We start from the raw sequence: 6,000 nt of genomic DNA on the forward strand, positions 1-6,000 counted from the left end.
AGTATTGATTCCAAGACAGAAGGTAAGGGTTTAAAAAAATATTTAGGACAACTAGGTGGCAAAATGGATAGAACACTGGGCTTGGAATCAAGAAGACTTACCTTCACGAGTTCAAATCTAGCCTCAGACACTTACTATCTGTGTGACCCTGGGTAAGTCACTCAATCTTGTTTCCCTCAATTTTTTCAACTGTCAAATGAGCTAGAGAAGGAAATAATTGCAGGCCTATTATTCATTCAATAAAGACTTTGCAAGCCTAAGGTAAAAAAAAAAAACTTATATATAAGCCTAGTACAAATTATTGAAATGCAAAAAAAAAAAGAGTCTTGGTGTTTATGGGTCATCTTGAACTTGAACTAAAGCCACATCAGTTTTGATTCTCTTAGGTATGTCTGAATGGTTTTTCTGCTTTTATTTTTTCCAAGTTTGCTTCCTGCCATAAGTCACTCCTAGGAATGAGGTGCGCTTTATGCATAGCCCCTGTCACTGTATATAGTTTTTTTTTCTACATTTGAATGCTTTGTAGATTTTTGTAATAGCACATGCCTTTGGGGGGAAAAAAGGATAACGACTTCCATGTTTACGATGTCTCCAAAATAATTCTATCTAAAACTTTTAACAGGTTCTCTCAGCCAGCTGCTAGGTCTTTGTGATACAAAAAATTCTATCTCTATTATCTTTGCCAAGAAGATCAGAAAGGGGTCACAAAGAGCTGGGCATGACTTTAAGGACTGGTCAACAGTAAATATTTATTGACTTGGAGCTACATCTCTTCCTTCAAAGTTCTCTTTCCTACCCAGATCCTTATTGCTGTCATCCATGGATGTCAAGGTCACTGTTAATCATCCCCACTAAGCTCAGTATCTGGCTGACTATCTTTTCCACCTCATTCGATACTTGCCTTCTTTTAACATCCTAATCTCTCAGTTCTTCATCCTCCTCAAATTCCATTCCCCCTAATCCAGTCTACTAGAGTTATGCAAGGAATAGTCATAACTTAGACAACTCATGTACCCCAATTCACCATATGTGCTCAATTGAACCAAATTCATGATTATGACTGGCTAAAAGGATATTGGCATGCATGTACCTACTGTATCACCCCAACATTCCTCTTTCTGATCATCTATCTGCCATCTGTAAGAATGTACTATTCTGAATCCCTATTCTTCTGAGGTTAAAAAGTAAAACCCATATTTTTGGTTGTATTAAGACAAGATCTGAGATTTATCTGAATAAGGGAGGTACATGTGCACTCTGGGAGGATGTCAGAAGCTTTGTGGCTCCCGGACACCCAGAAGACACTTGCCTCCTATCCCACATGACGCCTGACATCTGGAAGATATCTCTGACTCAGACTGAGGTCAAGTCTGGCCAATCAGTGAGACCCAAGAAAGTGATGTCTCCTAATAAATAACTTCAGTATATAAAAGGAAATTGCTTATTTTGGTGTGGGATGGTGCAATGAGCCAACTAGGGGAGTATGAACTTGGGCAAGTTCTGGCTAGATAAGGAAGCTTGGGGAAGGGAAACAGGTGGTTACATGTAGCTGGTCCCTTTTTTCCCCCTCTGACACACTTTTTATTATTAAATAAATAATTATAAAATGAGATACAATCTCAAGATAATTTAATCTTAACATATTTCACTTCTCCAACCCCTACCAAAAGAAAAAAAATGTAATAACTGACCTCAGCCTGAAGAATAACAGATGAAATCATTGATATAATATAAGAGCTGTAGAAAGCAAAGAAATATCCTTTGGGAGCATGTGACTCGCAAAAGACATGTTATCCTAACATACCACATCCTTTCTTGGCCCAGCTCTTCCCTGTATTATATGTGTATGAAGCCCAGCTATCTCCAAGGAGTATAAGTTGGGTTCCAAATGGAAGTGCCATCATCCCATCTGACATCAAAAGGCCTGGCAGCTGGCTGATAGGACCTGTTAAATGTTCTATTTTAAGAAAGAGTAGGTTTTCAAGTTGTCTTCCTATGCAAACTCTAAGAAAGGATTTGTTCTGGCAGTCATCCCAGATTATACACCTATTGTATATAGTCAGTCAATCAATTAACACTGTATGCTTACCAATAGTAGTTGGTGTCTGAAACCTCTCACTTAGCATTTAACATATAGCTTATATTGTTACATATATTTTTATATTGTACAAAGTTATCTCTTAAATCTAATTCACACACAAGTTAAGACATCACCCTATGATGTCACTGGTTCTCTGCAGAAACAAAGGATGAACAACAACAATACTTTCTTGTGTGTATAATTTGTCTTACCCAACTAGACTATAAACCCCTTGATGACAAGGACTACCTTTCCCTAATGTCTAGCAATTTGTACACAATAGGCACTAGATATCAAATTATCCATGAAAGTCCTCCTCTGAGGGCCTAATTGAACCATGTGACTCTTGGCTCTCAAAAGCTATGGCGATGTCAACATGTATTAGAACAGTGATGGTGAACCTTCTAGAGACCATAGAGACCGAGTGCCCAAACTGCAACCCTTTTGCCACATGTGAGCCCCCTGCCTTACCCTAGACAGGGGAGGAAGTGCTCTCATTGTGCTACTGGGTCAGGGTGAAAAATGTCCTCAGGTGCATGGAGAGGGGGTAGGGAGCAGCCCCCTCAGGCATGTGTGCCATAGATTCACCAACACGGTTCTGACTGGAAAGTCATTGGATCAAAGAATTTAGAGCTGGAAAAGACCTTAGAGATAATCAAATCTAATTCCTTTCTTTTACAAATGAGGAAACTGAGACCCAGAGGACTAAAGTGTCTGACCTAAGGTCACATTCTTTCTTACTAAGTATCAAAATTTGAGCTCAGATTGCCCTGATTCCAAGTTCTATCCAATATGCCATATGGCCTGACTGCTTAGTCTTTGAATACAGCCTGGTGACAGATTGTAAGTCTGTTTTCCAAGGACCAGCATAGATCAGTTCAGAAAAGCTTGTCATTGGGTTGGCTATAAAGTAATAAATTTGGGGGGCACAGTAACTCTCAAAGACCATTTCCTGAATTGCTGAGACATTGTGAATTGTGTCATTGAAAGGAGCCACATCATTAAAAGTACCAATCCCTGAAATGTTGAAATATGTTTAAAATGATGATGATAATGATATTGATGATGATACATGATATGAGATATCATATCTTTCTTTAGGAGCTTTCCATCTCTTTGAAAAATATTACTGCTTCTTATGGTGTTGAGGCCAAGCCATAAAGATGAAGAAGGGCATTTAATATGCCTGGAGGGAAACAACCTGCCTGAGGAAAAGAGGGTGTGCTCCAAGCTCTCCCTCCTGAGAGAGAAACCAGAATGCTTTGCCAGGGTCAAGTTGAAGAGTTAAACAGTGCCAACAAATCCAGAGGGTTGGGCAGGATCTATGAAATGGAAGTTGGCATAATCATCACCTCCTCCTGACTTGGCTGCCTTGGCTATACTGTGGGCATGAATAGGAAGACACAGTTATAGATATAAAACAATTAGCAATATAAAACAGGATATAATTGTGTACTCAATATCGCCTAGTATAGATTGTAATTAGTATAAATATTTAAGAAAGATCAGTGGATTAGCTGAGGAAGGCTCTTTGGGTTTTTTGGTTGTTGCTTGCTTTTTTTTTTTGTTTAACTTTTAAGTTCACTTAATTAATTAATTAATTTAGAATATTTTCCCATGGTTTCATGAATCATGTTCTTTCCCTTCTACTCCTCCCTCCCAAAGCCAACAAGCAATTCAACTGAGTTTTATATGTGTCATTGATCAAGACCTATTTCTATATTATTAATATTTGCACTAGGGTGATCATTTAGATTAGAGTCTACATTCACAGTCATATCCCCATTGACCCATGTGGTCAAGCAGTTGTTTTTCTTCTGTGTTTCCGCTCCCACAGTTGTTTTTCTTCTGTGTTTCCGCTCCCACAGTTCTTTTTCTGAATATGGATGGCATTCTTTCTCATAAGTCCCTCAGAATTGTCCTGGATCATTGCATTGCTGCTAGTAGAGCAGTTCTCTAAATTTGATTGTGCCACAGTGTATCGTCTCTGTGTATAAGGTTCTCCTGGTCCTGCTCCCTTCACTCTGCATCAATTCCTGGAGATCATTCCAATTCACATGGAATTTGAGGAAGGCTCTTTGGAGAGGATATCTTGAACTGGACCTGAAAGAATGAGTAAAATTTATGTTGATTAGGGTCCTGGAGTAAGGGTCGGGGGAATCAAGTATGGATAGGACAATCTAGACTGGAGAAACAGCCTGAGAGGAAGGATGATAGCAGAAATAAGCCTGGTGAGATCATGAGGTCTCATTCACACCCAAATAGAGAAGAGATCAGCTTGCTTAGAACAGAGGGCAGGTGCTAGGGAGAAAGAAAGACCACTTTAGTGGAATGGGGTGAGTTGATGAAAGGCTTCCAAATTCACCATTTCATTTGTTGCCTTTCCTAAAAATGTTTTTATAATACAATAATTGAAACTCAACCATATTTAAGAATTTAGCTCCTATGACCCTATTTAATTTTTTTCTGATAAATTTTGTTTTTATATCATCTTCATTTCCAAATATCTCTTTCACTTTTTCCTTTCCAGAGATTTATCCTTTGTGACAAGAAATAGGGCAGCTATATGGCACAGTGAATAGAGTGCCTGGCCTGGGGTCAGGAAGACTCATCTTCCTGAGTTCAGATCTGGCCTCAGACACTTGCTAGCCATGTGCCCCATGGTAAGTCACTCAACGCTATTTGCCTTAGTTTCCTCATGTATAAAATAAGCTGGTGAAGGAAATGGCAAAGCACTTCAGTATCTTTGCCAAGAAAACCCAAATGGGGTTATGAAGAGTCAGATAAAACTGAAAAATGATTGAGCTGAACAAAGAATAAGGAGGGGGAGTAGTCATTTAGCAAAACTAACCAGCACACCAACCTAGTCAGAGTATCTGAAGTATTCTATCTCTGCAAAAAAAGAAGGAGATCCACTTAAGAGCTATGTAGTACAGAGAACTGGTAGACCTAAGACTGGAACTGGATTTAGGAAGATTGCAGTTCAAACCTCACCTCAGACACTTACTGTGTGATCTTGGGCAAGTCACTTAATCTCTGCTGCCTCAGTTTCATCAACTGTAAAATAGAGACAATAGCAGCATCTACCTTAAAGGGTTGCTGTGAGGATCAAATGAGGCAGTATTTTTTAAAGCAGTGGAACACAGTGCCTGCATATAATAGGCACTATATAAATTTTTATTCCCTTATTCTTTCTTCTTCAGGGTCAAGCTCTATCATTTTAATTATAGAACACTTAGTTTCATTTTCTTATTTTTAGTTTATATCATTTTTTCATTCTGGACACCATCTTCCTGATTTTACTCATTTTGCTTTATACCATTTTGTATAAGTGTTAATAAGTTTTTCTGTCTACTAATTATTCTGGCCTCATTTTCCCAGAATGGGACTTGCTAAATCTCTACTTCAAAGTTCAAGGAGTACCTCCTGAGGGGTTGGAGGTATCAATTTCTATTTATTTAGGTATTTATTTCTATCTCTATATATATTGGCTCAAGCCCCCATTCCAGCATGTTTTACCCCAAATGAGATATTGGCAAATATTTAATAAACTGACTTGCCAAAAATATATATTATATATACATATACTTATGACAGATTTTTAAGTTAAATCTTTATTATTGACATTTTCTTCATTTTCTTGAGTCTAGACAATCAATAAATCAAGCCCTGATTTATTTGGTTTTGCTAATTTCCAAGGTGTAAATAATCATACTGAAATTTCAATAATGTACTCTTGCAAGCTGGTACCAACTAATTCCAGCACATCCCTTGGTTTCCCCTATCTCTAGCTGCTAGTGACTAATGACATGGTTACATTTATCCAATTATTATCAATTAGCTTTTACAAAAGGACATTTGTTTTAGGGGATATCTAGGTGGTTCAGTGGATTGAGAGCCAAGCCTGGAGATAGGAGGTC

This window comes from Gracilinanus agilis, chromosome 2 (assembly GCF_016433145.1).
Source record: "Gracilinanus agilis isolate LMUSP501 chromosome 2, AgileGrace, whole genome shotgun sequence".
Lineage (NCBI taxonomy): Eukaryota > Metazoa > Chordata > Mammalia > Didelphimorphia > Didelphidae > Gracilinanus > Gracilinanus agilis.